Below are 19,503 nucleotides of genomic sequence, written 5' to 3' on the forward strand. Positions count from 1 at the left end.
TGTGGGTGAGGATTAAGGGAGGGTAAGGACAGGGGATGTTATAGTGGGGGTCTGTTACAGGCCACCTGATCAAGAGGATGTTGTGGATTAAACCTTCTATAGGCAGATAGAAGTAGCCTCATACTCACAAGACCTGGTCCCCATGGGGGATTTAAATGACCCTGATATCTGTTGGAGAGACAACACAGCAGGGCACAAGCAGTCCTGGAGCTTTCTTGAATGTATCAACAAGAACTTCCATACACAAGTGCTTGAAGAGCCAACAAGAAGAGATGCCATACTGGGCCTTGTGCTCCCCAACAGAGAGGAATTGGTGCGGTAAGTAATGCTCCAAGGCAGCCATAGAGTTTGAGATCCTCAGGGCAGTGAGGAGGGCATGCAGCAAGCTCACTGTCCTGGACTTCATGAGGCCAGATGTTGGACTCTTCAAGTAGAGACCCATGGGATAGAGCCCTGGAAGGCAAAGGGGCCCAAGAATGTCAGCTGAATGCTAGATCACTCCTCCAAGCTCAGGAGAAATGCATCCCAACATGCTGGAAGGAAGGGATGCCATCCAGACGGACCTAGATAGGCTTGAGAGGTGGGCCAATGCAAACCTCATTAAGTTCAACACAGTGAAGTGCAAGGTCCTACACCTGGGTCCCAGCAATCCCAAGCACATCTACAGGTTGAGTGGAGAAGCGACTGACAGCAGCCCTGAGAAGAGAGACTTGAGGGTGATGGTTGATGAAAAACTCACCATGAGCTGGCAGTGTGCAGTCGCAGTCCAGAAAGCCAACCAAATCTTGGGCTACATCAAAAGCAGCATGGCCAGGAGTTTGAAGGAGGTGATTTTGCCCCTCTGCTCTGCTCTTGTGAGACCCTACCTGGAGTACTGAGTACAGTTTTGGTGTTCCCAACATATGAAGGATGTGGAAAAGTTGGAGCAAGTCCAGAGAATGGCCACAAAGTGATAAGAGGACTAGAGCACCTCCCCTATGAAGAGATGCTGAGAAAGTTGTGACTGTTCAGCCTGGAGAAGAAAAGGTTGCATGGAGAAGTCACAGCAACCTTCCAGTATCTGAAGGGGGCCTATAGGGAAGCCGGAGAGGGACTCTTTGTCAGGAACAGTAGTGATAGGACAGGGAGTAATGGGTACAAACTGAAAGAGGAGAAATTTAGGTCAGATATTAGGAAGGAATTTTTACGGTGAGGGTGGTTAGACACTGGAACAGGTTGCCCAGGGAGGTAGATGCCCCAGTCCTGGCAGTGTTCAAGGCCAGGTTGGATAAGGTCTGGAGCAACGTGGTCTAGTGGGAGATGTCCCTGCACATGGCAGAGGGGGTCGGGACTGGATGATCTTTAAGGTCCATTCCAACCCCCTAACATTCTATGATTCAAGAGCTTAATTTAGGTGCTGAATTCAAGTGTCTAGTGACAGACATGCTAGAATACCAAGACATCCCCACCAACTTGGCAGATGTGACACAGTAGATCTGATACTAGGCAACAGCTTGGGGCCAGATAGCATGCCTGAGGTGTCTCAGCTGGTACTGGGTACCTAAATTAAGTAAATGAATGTGTATGAGATTAATCCTACCCTAGAGCTCTCTACTTATCTTCTAGTACTAGAATATTAGTTCAGACAAGAATTTTAAATAAAGGTCTATCTGTTTTGGTAAGGATTACTTGTACAAATAGATGTAGTCTAGGCATTCTATGCCATAGAAACACGTAGAGTAGAAGGTGTGTATGCAAATTTGTATATATTTCTTCAGTTACACTGATCAGTAGTTTTGCCTTTGGGTTCAGTTATTTCAGAAGACTAATGCTTGGGAATAAAAAATACCAAAATCCTATTAGATTGCATTTATGCTGGCATCATTTGTCTGGGTCAGCAAATTCATTACCATGTTTAGACTCAATAATTGAGTGAAATAATATGGCTCAAATCACTTTGCATTCAATTCATGGTTCCAAAATCTAGCACAAAAGCCTTCAGCTTCAAGTGTTAACTTGGATCTATGGAGTGGTACTGTAAAGAGAAAAATGAAAAAATTGCACTTTTGAAATTAATACAAATAATACAAATGAGACTGTTTGATTTTTTTTTTAAGACTGTTACTGGAGTTCTATGTTTATGAAATCCAGAACCACCACATACCACACACTTATTATTCCTCATTAAATCGATAGCTAACGAAACCTAGTTTTAAAACAGTGCATCTTTATACTACTTTTTCATATGGGATAAAAGATGGTTATAAAATCAAAATATATATAAGTCGGGTGTCAGCATAAGAATATAAAGAAAAGTTTCTGAATGTTCATTTATATTTTACAACTGTAGCTCAGATTTTTGGCTCTACTTCCAAATAACCCCACTGTATGTCAGTAGAATACCTAGACATCTAAGTCACTGTCTGTGTTTAGGAAGGTGATTTGCTCACTCGTGAGAGGTGCTCCTAGGAGAAAGGATTTTAGAACTTTTCTCAACAAGAATACTGAGCATTTTATCTTTTGTTCCAACAGGTCAATCAGTAAGTCAGCTCTGCTTTCTTTGCAGATCATCTGTAAATCAGAATGCTGAGGGCTGACTTCTCACATATTTTTTTGCGTTAAGGGAAAAAGAACTATAGCAGTAAATGATGAGAATATATAAGAAGTTGTTTCTAATCACAGCTATACAATGCTGTATCCCTGAAAGCAGCATTAAACCCTTAGGGCTATGCTGGAAAATTGTTGTGTGGAGCAGTAACTACTTACTTGCCTTTGACATATATCTTGACATAGGGATTGAAATATTTTAACAACTGACCTGACCTATTCAAGACCCAAGTGAGGCACTGCATTTCTATTCAGGGGAAAGTTTGTCAATTTAGACATCTACAGGCATCTACACTATTTATATTTCTACCTAAATTATGAATTTAAAATAAACATTTCTTCTCAGATTGTAAGTGTATTGATCCATTTTAAAAGATCATAGAAATTATAAAAGTAGAAAGACTCAATCACTGTGGTGATGATAGTATTGAGCTCTCAAAAGCTAAAAACAGGAAACAGAACTCAGTGGGGAAGGGAAGAAGAAAGAACAGCAAAAATAAAATAATTGTAATTTGTAATTATAGAGCCATCAAATACACCCACATTTCTGTCAACTTCTGCTGACAAAGGCCTGAGAACAGCAGAAATCTGGAAATTAGTGGATGCATTGAGTAGTTGCTGGGTCTGATTAAGTCTCTAGTTTATTTCAAGTTGACTTCATGTTTCAGAAACAGCAGAAACTTTAAGTACTGCCTGCTCAATAGGATAAGACACTCTCAGAACGCACAGTCGTGCTTTTTATCAGTGAAACCTTGCATGCTTCATCCAGAATTTTCTTAAGTTTGTATAGTGAAGAAATAGTACATTTTTAAAAATTCTTTTACTTTAATTATTAGAAAGAGTGGAGTTTTAAAAAAGAAAACAATAAATATTCTATTTTTGTGTGAATTTTTAAAAGGATTTCACAAGCATTTTCCTAAATAGAATGGTTCTAACAATAACAAAAAGTTCCTCTGTTAGTGAAAATCTGTACAATCATACACTCCTTGCTTATATCTCAATAAAGGCCAAATTATCCTCTCCTTAAGCAGCAGGGCTGATCATACTTGATCAGAACACAGAAAAGTGAGCTATATGGACCCTATAATCAGATACCAAAATGAGTAATAAATACTTCTTCAGACATGTCAAAAGAACACAGACTGCCAGGCACTTTGCAATACCAACAGATCAGTATATCTAAACAGAATATAAAAGGAAATCTACAGCAGAGAAGTTAAATGTATTCTTTGAGTTCTGTGGATAAAAGTGGGGTGATCGCCTTCTTGCATTTCTTCTTTATAAGGGATTTTGTCACAGATTCAGTTTGAAGCAGTTTCGGAACAACAGTTAAAATGAAAAGTAACAAATCACAGAGGTCAGACAGTATTCAGTCATGGGTTCTAAAGCAACTTGGGGATGAAACAGCTAAACAAGTAACAATGGTGAATAATTTCTCACATAAAACTGCTGTGGTGCCTCACCATAGGAGGGTGACAATTCTGAAAAATCGTCCCCAGGAGAGTCGGGCTAAAAACAGATCAGTAAGCTTGTCACTGTGTCAGGAAAAGTCTTACAAACTAGAATAAAGAATAGAACTACTGCAGACACCTGAGTAATTATGACCTGCTTGAGAAGAGTAAGCTTGGCTTTTACAAAAAATCCTTCATGACCAACCCACTGAAAGAGCAAATATGCATATGGATAAAGGAGTTCTGATTAATGTAATCAATTGAGTTTTCCATAAGACTGGAAATTATCCCTCATCGAAGACTTTTCAGGTGATGAAGCAGTTATAGTATGAGGAAAGTCCTTAAATGGTTAAAAGAGAAGCATTAGACAATGTTGAATTCTAACAGGGGAAATCTTCAGAGGAATTTTGTTGATATCTGCAGTGTTCAGCATACTCATGAACTATATGGAAAGATGGTAAGGAGAGAGATGAGAAAGTTTGCTGATGGTACTAAATTATTTAGAGTGAGTGGTAAGGGTGAGAGAGCACTGGGAAGAACTGCAGTAGAATATGTCTTATGAGGCTGAATGACTGAAATTAAGTGTAGATAAATGTAAAGTGCCACATGGGGAAAAGAATATCCTAATTTTGCATAAAAATGATGAGCTCTGAGCTAACCATTACTATTCAGAAGAGAGACCTTAGGATTATAATGGGTAGTTCCAAGAAACACTGCTCAGTAGCAGTTAAGAAGTAAATTAAATGCTAGTACAGGAGTACAGAAAATACAGTCAGCCCACTGGAAACAATCGTCCATCTACAGTTTGAACATAAATCCTCATTTCAAAAAGGTTATAAAAGAGACAGGAACTGAAACTTCTCTATGAGGAACAACTAAATAATATGGATGCCTTTGATTTGGAAAATAAATTACTTCATTGGAATATGAAGAAGGTCTACAAGATAACAAGGAATATGGAGAGAGCGTAAGAGGGATCAACACTCTCTTCGTGGCTAAAGATATACTGGACAACAAATGAATGCAGGTTCAAAACATCAAGAAAAAAAAATGAAACAGCAAAGGGAGAGCAACTTATAAAATTTATTGCCACAAAACTCATGGGTACTCTAGGCCTGTGGGGGATTAATAAAGGAAACTGCAAAAGCACATAGGAAAGGATCCACTGGGGGTTACTAAAAACACAATACCACACATGACTCAAAAAGTCTTTGAGCTGAAACTAATTAGAAGACAGAAGCATTTTACATGGAAGCATTATACATATTCCCACCAATTTTTTTCCCCCAGGCATTTCTTTATGAAAAATGTCAGAGACACAATAGAGGGATCTTTCATCTGATTAATTACAGCCAAGCTTAAATTGTTCTTGTTCTGTTCTATGCAGTACAGGCACACATTGCTGAGTCCCTGCTATATTGCAATAGAAAATATAAACTTGACCTTCATATGTTTCAGGGTTTTTTTTTTCCTCCAACAGAAATCAGTAAATATTAATACCATTTTATGAGGTATCGGAAAACTTCCCTGTTCATTGTATGGGCAACTCATCTTTATAGCCCTAAAACATGAAAGTGGTATATAGAAAATAGATGAAGCAGGGAAACAGAAAGTCTGTCTTACCAGAGAAGAACCGATGTGCTTAGTACACATAACACAAAGCAAAAAAGGAAGAATCCTTATGACTACTGTTTCTAAAATAATTGAATAAATCAAATGCTAGTAAGAGAAAGACAAAGATATGATAAAAATTGCAACGGTTATCAAATATCCATTACTAAAATTTTGAAAGAAGTTGGGAAGAGATTTCTGGCACCAGCAACAGGGGGAAAATTCTACCATAAACTTCAAATACAGTTAGCAAGGCTAAGAAATCTAACTTGGAGAGGCAGAGCCTTCATTTCTCTAAGTCCTTACACAAATGTGGTTGGTAGCAACAAACAGCACACAACTGGATGCTACCACCTAAGATGTCTATAGCAGATCCTTTCCTATGCTCATATGATTTGTTTTCAAACTAACCAATAGATTTTAAAATAATAAATAATTTCACTTTGGAGGGTTTCAACAAGTTTTATGACTGGATTGTGTCAGAATGCTTCAACAAACTAGGAAATGTATATCTGACAGACTGCTAGCTGTAGCCTCAATCACAGTAACAGAAAATTAAACAGAATAGTTGTCAAATAACAGGTTACTTGTGTTTAATTCATGTGCAAACACCTATTCTAGCCGTTTTCAACATTTGATGCACTAGAAACTGTTTCCCAGAAGTGGTCTCTATTCACAAAGTGAGACAAAGAGTGTAAACTTGGTGCCTGCAAATTACTTTGTTTTTCTTGGATAATAACATCTGGTAGGCTAGAAGATAAAACTACATATTTTTCTTGTGATTAACATGAAGTAATTCAAACAATATTTGCAATTCTTCTTGTCTAAGTTCAAGAAATATATATTCTCCTTAAAATAATTTAAACTACAACACAGTTCTCTTCAGTGAGGAGCGCTTCACCTATGGTCTGTGAGCCAATGCAAGCACATAAAGAGTAGACTGCCCAGTCTACTTCATAAGAATTCCCTATATTCAAAATATCCATATATTTGTCAATGACAGACAACTACTATTGGTGGTAGTCTTTTTTACTTACTAAGATTTGCCTATGGATGGGGCTTTGTTTGCAAAACACTCTACTTGCCAGTTTGGACCACGGATGAACATTGCTGTTTGCCTTAAGCAGACACTGGGATATTTAAAAGAAATAATAATCTGGAAGGATTTTTTCACTACTATTTGTTACAAGGTGCCAAACAATAAGAGGACCACACTAGGTGGATTTCCCTATCTCTAAAAAATCCTAGGGAAGATGTGCGGAGAATAGCATGAAATATAGCAGAAAGGGGGATAAATAAAAAGCATCAAAACTTTGCAAAACCCAAGAAATTTAAAACAAATAATGGAAACCAGACAGAGGATTCAAAGTGAAATCTAGGGTTTCTGCATCAGCAAATATGGAAGGTGATCTCAGTAGCCTTATGAATTAGAGTGAACAGTCTGTGTGTCAGAAAGGTCAGAGGAGGAAAGTAGATCTCTAATCAAAATGGAAAATCATTCATAGAAGTATAGATATATGTGTGTGTGTATACTAATCACTAGCATCCTGGTGCAGCTTGGACATACTGTGTTCCCAGAGGATCCTTCAATTCTTTACACACCCCTAACACCAGAACATGAAGCTGAGAAGTGATACCTATGGCTCTTAATGAAAAGGCTCTTGAGAAAAGAGGAAAGAGGGTGTAATTACCTGGAAACAAAAAGAGGCTGCTGCTGAAGGTAACATAGGTAGCTGAAGGCAAAGGAAGGTAAAAAGGAGATACCTCAGAGAATTATTAGCAATGAGGTCACAATAACTGGGATGATATCTGCAGGTAAGGAGGAAGAAAAAGCCACCAACAGTGGGCAGGGAAGCTGTCAGGCAAGGACAAATACCAGGGATGAGAAAACTGCTGTGATGTCACTGAGTATAAGTAGGCATGAGCAGAAAGAAACCTTTAATGAATATAAATGGAAGCTGCATTGACATGGGTAATAATTAACATTTTCAATTAAAGGAAAGAGCAATAGGAAAGGCACTTCTATTGTTTAGAAGCCTTCCATATAAACAATTTAAATATTCATATGCCTTAGATTATAATAGAGAATGTTGTAGCAGAATTTTACATTCCTATGCTCTTAATTTTTGTATTATTTTCCTACTCAAAATTTTGCTTCCTCTCACAGACCCACTTTTTAAAATAGTGAATATAATAACAAATGTAATTTCTACCCTACATGTAGCTGACTTTTTTTTGACAGAGACAGGATTTTCTTTATACAAATCCAGAAAAGTAGATAGCACTTGGGTTTTCAGTTTCCCAGGTGTACTTTGATTCCCCAGATGTATTTCCAGTTCCAGACTACACTAGGCGTTACAAAGTACTTCAGTACAAGAGTGGGCAACAGCAGTTTTACAAAGGAAAATAAAAACTTTTTCTCCTTAGCTATTTAAGCTTTTTTCAAGGAGAGATTTAACACTTGAACAAGTTTCAAAACCACTCCAGGCAGTATGATATGAAGTAATTTTAACATGTTTCAGTACATTAGGTTTAAGGAATAATACTTTGCTCTAACATTGTCCAAGTCTCTTGCCTAAAACAAACCACCGAACATTAGGAAGATTTGATATTTCTGTAACAGGAGGACATATTTCCTACTTAAACCCATGTCCCTCTGTATTGTGTGTTGTCACAGTGGTTGCAAATCCACATATATGTACTACAATTCATAAAAAATGCCTGAAAAGCCTGGTATTTAGGAAAACAAATAAACAAACAAACAAAACCCAACCCCCCCCCCCCCCAAACAAACAAACAAAAACAACAACAACAAAAGAACTATGAAAATAATGGGGAATTCCTAGGTACTTTGTTTTTGAAACAGAAATTTTATGGTTGCGTGAATACTGAATTGCAAGCTCAGCCAAAAGGAAATATATTTTTAAAAAGTACTCAAGACCTTGATTCTCAATTTTACTTTTTTAAATTTCATGAATTTTTCTATAACTTTAAAAGTGAAGTTATTTTCACCATTTTTACTCAACCACGCCAAGCACAGAAGCAAAAAGTTTAATTAACTTTGGTCCAGAGTTCTATGTCATAAACTACATGCATATTTTGTCACCCACTCCATGCATTTTCTCTAGTGCTCCTGAAATACAGAATACCACAAATATTTTGTACCTACATTTTTATGGTTAGTAAGATGAAAGGACCAAGTGTGTATCATTAATAGCTTGTTGACACCATAGTTTCTGTTATGTTTTCTTCTTTTTTTCGTAATATATACAACAGGCAGTGAAACAGCAACCTCAAATAATGTTTTAGTATCAGGAAGAATTCAGGCAAAGGTAAAAGGCATCCTGAAATGCTCTGTAAACTTTGCCTTCACTAGTTGGGAAGACTAATTCAAAAACATTTAAAGTCTCTTGATTTGGCTAGGTTGTTCTTTCATTGTCCAACTAAGTCTGTTGACAGAGGATGGATTTTTGAAGACAAATCTTGACTATGATATTCTGCTTATTATCAATGAATTAATCAAGTAGTTTCATATATATTAGTTATATCTCATTATTAATCCATCATATAGTCATACCCAACTGTAGACAGTTTGGGAAGGAAAGATTTATGATTTTCTCTGTTCCACTTTTTGTAGACCAAAAATATATTTTGTGGAAATCATCAAATCAATATACATCCAGTAATTGTTCTATAATCATGAGATCTAATTGATGTTTTATTGACAGACTATGACCTTTGACTAATGAAAAAGGGACACTGTAACTATCTATTAAACTGCTCAGAACTTACTGTTATGTGATCTGTCATCTATCAGAATTTATAATTACTTTTTTTAGGTATTAAAATTTCAACTTCAGTTTTTATTCATTTTTACTAGAGTAATAAAAAAAGAGAATTACACTACTTCACCCTTGCCTTCAGGATTTATAACAAAAATTCAAATAATCAAAACTAATTCTCATTAGGTTATTATCTTTTGCTCTTCTCCAGCTTTTATAGGCATGTGATTTAGCAGCACTACTTAATAACTCCAAAAAGCACACCACTAAGTAGCACTCTGAACTTAAAGAAAAAGATATTTCTACATTTATTTTAAAGATTAAAAAAAAACCCAAACCCATATCATCAAAACTTAATCATTTGCTGTATAGTATTCTTTTTTTCATAACAAATGATGGCACTTCCTTTTAAGTGTTCAAGTCATGACAAGTGAAAGATATTAAAAGGTCACAAGCTGTCTAATATTGCAAACTACTGCTCAGTCTGTTTCAAACTGATTGACTTTTCTCTGACTACTGTCTGTCTGCTTTTTATTCTTTGCTATTTTCTCAGTCATGTTTTATAGATTGAGGTTATGTCTCCAGCGCTAACTTATTTATAAAAAGTGTACAGTTTAACTAGGAGAGAGCATTTAATTTCATTCTATTGCAAAGGGAATCCTCAGGTTGAGGGAGAAAAGTTCATTTTTAGCTCTTTGTGCCATCTGATCATTTTGAATACCATTGTAAGAAGAGACATATCCACTTCACCCAGATACTCTCATTAAAAATGTATACAAAGATAATTTTATATGTGCATGTACTATTTCAACTTTCATAATCCCAGCACGCCTCATGAACTATTTGTATACCATCTGGTATATAGCAGTACTGTTTCTCATTCCTAAAACAAGAACCAAGTACAAGGACAGTAATTAAATGCAGCCACAACAAAAGCTGCAGCAGAACTGGAAGTAGGGAAAGTTGAATCACATAGAATATCAATCATTTAATAAATTTATATTTATTGTCCTCCTGTAGTGAAAAGAACCAATTAATTTTAGATAGTGATTTACATTGCATATATGAGCAATCTGGTTCATCTGAGGCCTAAATGCCCTAAAATTCAGAAGTGTTTTGGAGGTAAGACAACCTTTAAGATATATTACAGAAGTGTCCAGCCCCACTATTATTAGTGATAGACACCATTCAAAATTTGTTTCTACATCAGCAAGATATTCCAGAATATCCCATTGATTCCTTAAGTAGTCCAAATTAAAAAAATGTTTAACTTAAACTTTTTATATGTGTTTGAGCCCACCTAGAATATCTGACAAATATCTGCCCCAGATGAGATGGTTGCATACCATCATCCAGGCATCCTCACTGGAGCCAAGCACGCTCTCTTATTGTCTGCAAATGGTACAAAGTAAGCTAACAGAGTACTGTGGTGTCTTTGTGGCATTCTTTCACATCTGAGGGGTATCTCACAGCATGAAATAACCTAATTCATAATAATTGATGAATAATTTATAATAATGAACATATACGGGAGTGTTGAGATTTAGAGACAGTTCTTTAACCTTCAAAAACCAGTCAAATAGCAACAGTGTTTGTAAGACTTTATACTAGTCTCCTAAATCACAGGTATTTTCACATGATTTTTGTTCACTCGTCAAATTCATTAAACACTACCTTTTGTTCATACTTCTAAGTACAAACATGGAAATACACTGAATTATTGCTTAAGTATTTCACGCTCTGCTCTAACAGTTAGCTTTTCCTCAGGTTTTGCTTTTTCAGTAGGAAAATAGAAGAAATTTCTTTGACATTTACACCTTGTAAGTAATCTTCTTTAGCCCCTGACATCACATTCACTTTTGACCAGCTTAACACTTTTCTCTATTGAATTATCTTCCTGATAGATAGTCCAATATTTTTTATACTAACAACTAAATTTCAACTACTTTTCTCTTATTTTTGGGCAGTTTTTTTTGGTCAGAACTTTGACTTGGTATTTCTAATGTTTCATGAGTTCATAGTTCTAATTCATAACCACTACTGAATGTTGGAAGTTTTAGACAGAGGAATACTTTCAGAAACATCTCTGAAATCTCTTGGCTACATTTGGTATACTTTTCCTTCCAACTCTTCTGTAATTTATACTTACTGTGCATTAATGGTTTCCAGAGATGCTGCAGTGTCACACAAGATTGTCTTTGGTTTACTTGCTTGCAGACTGATGTCTAGTGCAAGAAGTTGTTAGTTATGCTTAGTCAGTCAAGAGTAGACCTCAGGCAATGCAATTAACCTCTAGTACATAATAGGAGAGTTTTTCCATTAATCTAGGAAAGGGAAACTTGGGTACAGAAGCAAAGCATAGTGCATCTATGGTGCATCACCCATGCCACAGTTAAGAACGTACATTTCTCAAAATATTTTGGGTTTCTGAATACTGATCCATTCATACTTTAAACATTTTTATGCTGTAACTGTTCCTATGTTTCCTTGCTTCACAAAAGCATATTTCTAAGCCATATGGACATAGTTGAAAGTTTATTTCTAGGAAATTAGGACTCCACCAAAAAAAAAAAAAAAAGTATATATGTATATATATATACTTCCACATAAACATAGTTGCATATATATGTATATATAAAAGCCAGATGGATTTATTCTATTGGCATGTAAATGTTTTAGTACTTTAAAGGAACACAGGTAAACCACAGAGACTGTTAAGACTTTCTTTTTAAGAGGAAACGCAGTAGTGTATAGACACTGGGCATAATTGCATTCCAAGAGTTTTAATCTTTTCTGTCATTGTATTTACAGTGTAAAATGACTGTTTAGTCTCCTTCATTCTACAAAATAACGAGGAGAGTGCCTTTTCTACTGGAGCTGTATTTCAGCCATACATTTAGTTTCTGCATCCATTTAAAGGAAATGTATTGCCTAGAGACTGTAGTATGAATCCGAATTGCTTTGCATACAAGTTCTTATTATATCTGTGGGGTTTTTTGGCCTTACTTCATCATTTGAACATGATAGTAAAATTTTCTCTAGGGTTTGGTGGTCAGTGCCAGGAAAATGGCATTTGACTATGACCCACTGACCAAGAAAAATCAATGTCATTGCAAATACTTTAAATTTTCTTTTATCTCTTATTAAAAAAATACACCCCCCCCAAAAAAAAGAAAGAACTTACATCTCTACATTTTTAATTTTTATTTTTCATATTTTTATTAAAAATAATTTTTAAATAAACATTTGTTATATTTTAAATAAACTATATTTTAGAAACATCTCCATCTTTTTTATCTTCTTTTACCTTTACATGCATTATTTTACACATAAATAAAAAAAAGTGCTGTGAAACTACTGAAGTGTTAAGTGTGAGAGTTAAGTTCTATACATATAAGGTATGATCTGGAAGCCAAATTAGCAACCATAACAATATTCCAATTCATAAAATGATAATGTTGCCACTTGCTAAAAGAAATCACTATTCCACCTCAATCTGCTATCATCTCTAATAAAGTATTTTAGTGTTAGGAAGTAACACAAAAATAATTTAACAAATTTAATGGGCTACATAAAGTTCTGTTAACAGTATTTTAATTTAATTTAATTTAACTTGGTAACTTACTGGGGAAAAGGCCTTGCTCTTCTACTTTTATTATTTCTTTCTAGTGTCTTCTCTGCTTGAGCATTTGAACCTCATGTGACTGCAGTTATTGACCATTTGATGCATCATTAAAAGATCTCTTAGAGCATGCATAAAGGATTTTACACAAAATTTATTCTTCATCTGGTCAGTTGCACTAAGAAAATGCCTGTGCTCAGAAAAGGATCAAAGACATTTGCTACAGGACAGGTGTGTATGTTCAGCATCCTAACTTCTACTATGCACTGTAAACAACAACACATACTGATAAACATACTTAAGCATAAATCCCTCTTTTTGTTTGTTTTCCTGCCCTCCTTTTAATCCCTCGAGGACAGTATGGGAAAGGGCGTCTTAGGGGAAATGGAGGTCACATGGAAGAGAGGATACAGGCATATGGATAAAAATCTGTAGAAAACTAGAATAGTGTTAAGCTGCTTCAAGGGGGAAAAACCAAACAAACCAAAACTTGTTATCACGATGGAATACTTTTCCATACTTCACAACAGGCTGACCCAGCAACATATTTGTAGGTTTTCTGAATTCATTTCAGTTGAGATCTTTACATTTAGGCAGTTATTTCAAATGGAGCAAAAACATGTCACACGTCTATGTGAAAAATCCCTTCAAAACATTTTTTAATATTTTCATTTAAATGTATGGCTACCCGTGATAAGAGTTGGATATATTTCTAAAGCAAGCAAAATGAAGCACCAGTAAACCACTTCAGCTCCCTGATTGCATCTATCTTACATGAGGTATTCTGCAAAATTAGGCATGGATTTGGGATAGAGAGCAAGGTTTTCATTGTCATCATGACTGTGTTACATAGCAGTGATTAAGCCTTATGCTAGCTTGTTGCCTTGGGCACCTTAAGGATGTGATACTGTAACATACCAGTAGACCTTTTGTTTTTTCTTTTTCCTGTGTTCTACTTAAGAAGGAAGATACATTGGAAAATACAGTTTTGGGTTTTTAACAGTATATTTTTTAATTCACCTTTAGGCAAAAAAAAAAAAGATCTTTTAGTTGAGATCCAAGGTCCGTACAAAGAACACTTGTTTTAAGTTCCTACATTTCTTTGAGCGCATATGCTTAGAAGCCCTTGAAACACCAGGGTTAAACAGAAGTGATTATATATTGAAACAACTGGAAAAAAACCTGTAATAGTGTTCCATTTAGAAATATACCCGAAAAAGTTCCTATTTTTACAATATCAAATGGTTGCTTCCCATCTGGACATAAGTAAGAGGATGGAATAGTATCTGATGCTACTTATAAGCAGATATGAAGTAAGAAAAAACAAGAGCAAAGATGTTCCCATAGGGAACATCAATGAAGCAACTCAGGAGATTGCCAGGTTAGATACAGTCTTGGTGTGGATGGTGGACTGCACAGACACTGAGACTGCTTTTCTTCTTTGTGACGAGGAGTACAAATGGCACGAGGCACTATTAATTGTTACATTCAATCAGCTTTTATAGTATGTGACACCTGCCAGAGAAAGGTATGAAGTAGATTCCCTAAAAAAGAGGTTCAAAGAGTGTGATGATGTTTGAAAACAGACCAGCAAACAAAGACTTGAGAAAAGTCCCTGAGGAAAATACAGAGAGGTCAGTAGCACCTCTTCACTCTCCTTAAAAAACCCCCACAAAATAACAAACTAAAAGTACCCCAAAACATTTACATGATGTATTTGCTGAAAGAGAGATGAATACCAAGACCACAGAATGGAGTAAGTAGGTTTGCAGGTTTAGTAAGATAGAAATGAACACAATATCTTGCTACGAGCACTGTTAACATGCAGCAAAAGGCCTTGGGTTATGCTTCTTCGGGTTTACCCCTCCACCCTAGTTTTTATCAGCTATTCACATTGGAAACTCAGGCTCTAGTTCTTTTGATACCAGAATTCAAAACTCATTTCCTCATGAACCTTGGTAGTTCATAAGGACTGATAGTCTGATAGTCAAGCTCTCTGCTTGATTCTTTTAATTCAGATTAGGCTAGCCTAGGGATATGTTCTGTATTCTTATTTCTGACTTCTGGTCTGCCACTGTCTCTTCTTCAGCAATGCTTTGCATTCCTTTAATCCCCCTTCACCTTTGGGCAACACGGTGCTAAGCACACTCCCAGTACTCATCAGTCAGTCTCAAAAGTTGTCAAAGTGACCACACTTAAAAAATGCAAGGTCTTCTGAAGTTTGAAATCAGTAGATATCCAGAAGGTCTAGCAGCTGGCCAGCTAGCTTATCCATCCCAACACAAAAACAAGGTGAATTAGGATTTTGTTGGTTGTTAAGCAGACCTAGTTAAGACACACTTTCTTTCTGCCTCCCTTATGCTTATTTTCCGCATAACTTTTGACCCTCTGAGCTCTTGTGGTTCTAAATGTTCTTTTCTGTTTGCTTGCTTTCTTTTTTTTTTTCTGTCCATCTTGTCTTACAGTTTCTGCTCTCATTTTTATGCCCTGACTTGCCCTCTGAATTATTTTTGCACAACTGTTTATGTGACTCAACAGGAAATGATCTTCACTACATAAGTTAGGAATACACTATAGACTATACTTAGACTATAAACAGTATACATTTAGGCAAAATAAGTTCACATACATTCATACAAACTTAAAATTATTTTCAAGCATGTGTGTGCACATATGTATATTAATAAATACAGCTTATTTTATAAATAATTTGTAATTTAAATATAAAAAAGGAATAATTAATTTTGTCTCAGTTTTAAAGTCATATGAATATAACAAAAAGGATTTTGTTTCAGGTCATCTAGAGTATGTTTTCAAATCTTTTTCCCCTGCTTATTTCAGAAATATAAAAACATCCACAAATTTTAGAGCACAGTTTAACTCCACCTTTCATGTTAGCTATATTTGCTATTATTTGGAAGTAATAAGTATGCATAAGCACTTCTTAAATGGTGTCCAGGTTTAAACAAATTGTTTGTAAAGTATTCCTTACTCTCGAATAAGATTAGGTTCAATAAGCAAGTAAATACTATAGTGATATAGATCTTTCCATATGATAGAAAAGATTCTCCAGAAGAAAAAAGTAAAGGAAAAAGAAATTTGTTTTCCAGATTTTTTTTTTTCACTTCTCTAACCTTGCTACTTCTTTGTCCTCTTCTGAGCACTAATAATTATTGTTTAATTCACCTTTGACTGTGAAAAAAAAAAAAAAGTGTTTTATCATCTTACTGTGGCAAAAGCATATTAATACATTCCTTTGCAAATACAAAGCAGAAGTAAATATACATTTTTTTATTTTGTATTAACACTACTGAAAAATTAGCCTTTCTCTAAAACAGGATAACTTAATTCCTATGATTACTGTCTTCCTCATCTACTTAGCAATTTGAAAAGTGAATAATTCCATGCATATAAAAACTTTCTCCACAAGAAATTTTAATTTTCTTCTTTTTCTTTTTTTACATAAAAGTAAGGATTCTTGGAAACAGAGTAACAAAAAACAACAGTTACTGGATTCATACGGAAATCAGAGTTCAAACACAGAATTATTTTCCTCTGGAGCAAAGTAACAGGATTGCACAGGAAGTTGTTCAAACATCTGGGGAGGGGTTGGGGAACCAGACCTTGCTGTGGTGGTCATGAACAGGAATTATCATATTATTAACCTACATGTGTTTTTCACAAAATCAATCTCCCCCGTGTTAGCCATGTATTAACATGGAATATCTTTTTCTAAACACTCACTATCAAAATATATGGACAGAGTGTGTGGACATAGTGGATTGAAAGTGCAAAATTATTTATCCTTTGAGTACACAGATCTAGAATTAGGAAGCAACATTTTTCCCCTTCAGCAGAGCCAAACAAGGTGCAATGAGGGTGAGGACTGTCGACTCCTGTTTCAAGATCAGGCAGTGCATCCCTTGAGCCCTGTTGGGTTAAGTGTTTTAGAGAGACTAAAGATGATACTGGCCCTGTTGAGAGGAGCTCACAAGACTCTTTTTCCTTTAAACTAAAAGCTTTCACAGAGTAATTGTGTTGAGAAATGTATCATCATTGATCTTAAATAAAATAACAAAGGAAGACATTCAGATGAGAAATAATCTCTAGTGGCCTGAATATGATCAGGACACATCAAAGTATTTTAACACATTGTCCTTCCAAAACTTTCAAAAGGGACTCTGTTGGTGTGAAGTGTACTTAGGTTGACTGCTGAGACAGCATCTGGTTGACACACAGAGCCTTCATTCAGCTTCATCTTGCAAAACTCTACAATAGCTCATTCTGACAGACTGAGTGGAAATAAAGCCCAAGACAGGCTTGCATTGGTGTCTGATGATATCTAAAAAAGGTATTTGCCTCTGCATTACATCTGAATATTTAAAATCTTTCACTGAAATTGTATTTTTTCTCCTAGACTAGCCTAACTTCACTGAATTAATATTTCAGAGATTTTAAAGTTTACCTGAAAACTGCTCCCTTACATTATTCAGTATTTCCCTTTGAAAATTCAAACCTTCAAAAAATTAGAAGGCAGAGTTCTCAAGAAGAAATAACTTGTTGGAAGTCACTCCTGTTCCTAATTGATCCTTACAAATAACATGTAGTCATGCTCAGTCTTTGACTGAGCAACTGAACAAAAACATTCTAGTACATCTTATTATTACCTGTTAAGGCTATGAAGAATGAATAGATTTCTTCTCTATTATTGCAGGCAGAAAAAAACAACAGCAAAACAGTTCTGAATTAGTATTCGTCATGCCCAAAATTCCAGCAGATTGACATATGACACAGAAGAAACGAGAAAGTTCTTGGGAATTCATGCTCACAAATTCTCACCTTACAGAGGAAATTTCCTTAGTGCTCAGCATGCACACATTCAGAGGTCTGGGTATTCTGTGGACCTTCTCAGACAACAGAAACATTTTGAAAGAAAACAATTACAAAAAAAATTCCATTGCTTGAAGACTGCAGCTAAGCAGGCTTAGGGAGACAAGATGATAACTGAACTTGGAAAGAGTCTTACACAATAGAACTGCTCAAACACTGAGAATTTACATCAACTCATACACTCAGGTTATGAGAAGATTTGAAGTTACAGCACAAGCTAAAGTGACCATTGTTTGCTTTGTTCTTTCTTCCCCATAAGAAAACCAGAAGTGATACCTATATTAAAAAGACAACAGAAGGAAAAGAACAAAAAAAACCCCACAAAAAAACCCCAACAAAACAAAACAAACAAACAAAAAAGCATGTGTGGGTTATATTTTTCTTTATTTTTTGTAAAAGTCAAACTGTAGATGTTCTATGTGATTTTTTTTTTAAACTCCTATTTTCTTGTGCAAAACGATAGCTTCCTCTGCTTAAAAACCACTTCTGCTGCCACAGAAATTTGGAAAACCATGCCCTTGTTTCAACATGAAACAAAATGTTACAAGCCCATGTAATAAAAAGCTAACACTGAACACAAGGATTCCTTTTCCATTTTTTTCCAAACAATTCTAAGAAAGAAAGGATATAAAGTCAGTTAAGTTACTTCCATCTAGGTAGTCTTAACGTGTTTCAAATGTACAAGATTTGTATGCTTTATCATTGATCCCCCTACAGCTCACAGAAATTGAAGTTGTTCAATTTCTATTAATCATCCCAAGGTAGCAGCACGGTGTTTCTCCCTGCTTTCAAACTCCTGTTTTGAGTGAGAGAGCAGTCAGGTGTTCTCACTCAAAAAACAATAACCTTGTTGAGACACCTTTTGTGCATGGCTTGTAAAATCAGAATGTTGACTCTGGTCAACATACCAACATGCGAAATTAAGTGAGTCTGATTGCTCTTCAACTTAAAACCAAGAAAATACTCCCGTGGAATACACATTCAAGTGAAGAACTGGTGTTGCACAGAACTAAAAAAACATGAATATTATCTGCCTCTCCAAAAAGAAAATCAACTAATTTAGGATAAATTTTATACCATGTAGGACTAAAAGATCAATGGTTATTACTCATACAAGAGCTTATATTATTTTTTTTTCTAGTTCAAAATTTCAAGTTACCAGGTTTTCTAAGGTTCCTGAACATAATCACTGTTATTTCCATTTACTTAATTTTTAATTAGTTTGTCATTATTTCAATCCAGCTATTGTCTCCTGTGGTCTTGTTCTAGTCTTTCCCAATACTACGAAATTACAAGCTTAAAAAACTTTTATTCATCAGATAAAAGTATTTACTTTTTGAAAATTACAACATATTTCCATGTATCAAAATATGTATTAAATAACAAAAATTACTTTCATTTCTGACATCCAAGAACTAGAATGAAGGCCCTGCCCACCAAGAAGACTTAATGAAAGAGCAATCAGGATTCATCATTTTTCTTCTACAATAATCCAGCTGTAACTCTGACCAAAAAATAGCTTTGGAAATTGTTAGTAATACAAAATTTCTGCAAAGAGGAG

The 19,503-nt window shown here is 35.4% G+C and overlaps 1 protein-coding gene across 2 annotated transcripts in view; it reads right to left on the reverse strand.

The window, feature by feature from the left end:
- CNTNAP2 (contactin associated protein like 2) overlaps window positions 1-19,503 on the reverse strand; it is a 1,017,942-nt gene that overhangs the window by 588,614 nt on the left and 409,825 nt on the right. The window contains exons 1-2 of one of the 2 annotated variants that reach the window (XM_027655886.1): window positions 6,660-6,669; window positions 4,243-4,245 (exon numbers count right to left, since the gene is read on the reverse strand). The exons of the other annotated variant lie outside the window; for it this stretch is intronic. The gene's annotated coding sequence lies outside the window, so the exon portion shown is untranslated. Of the gene's footprint in view, window positions 1-4,242; window positions 4,246-6,659; window positions 6,670-19,503 lie in introns of those variants that run through there. 2 annotated transcript variants of the gene reach the window in all.

The sequence above is a fragment of the Corapipo altera genome, unplaced genomic scaffold (genome assembly GCF_003945725.1).
Source record: "Corapipo altera isolate COAL_440 unplaced genomic scaffold, ASM394572v1 59, whole genome shotgun sequence".
Classification (NCBI taxonomy): Eukaryota; Metazoa; Chordata; class Aves; order Passeriformes; family Pipridae; genus Corapipo; species Corapipo altera.